The following is a 277-nucleotide window of genomic DNA, read 5'->3' on the forward strand; positions in this document are numbered from 1 at the left end:
TACGGGTGTCATGCTCTCTTTCACTCCATGAGTTTGGCTAATCTCATTTCTTTCTCTGTGCTGAACTGGAGGAACGATGCTGGGAAATGTATGCTCCCTATGCCAGCATATGGGTCTGTCTCACCTTGCCCTGCCCTGGGACACCCAAGAACATCAGAGCATCTCAGAGTTGCCCTGTGAACTGATTTTCAGCACTTTTACCTTCATCCCGTTCTCTCCAAGGGCTCCACCTAACCACTGTTTGGTCCCAGCAGTGCCCAAGCAGTCTGAGCACCAG

This window comes from Charadrius vociferus, unplaced genomic scaffold (assembly GCF_000708025.1).
Source record: "Charadrius vociferus isolate BGI_N301 unplaced genomic scaffold, ASM70802v2 scaffold14, whole genome shotgun sequence".
Taxonomy (NCBI): domain Eukaryota; kingdom Metazoa; phylum Chordata; class Aves; order Charadriiformes; family Charadriidae; genus Charadrius; species Charadrius vociferus.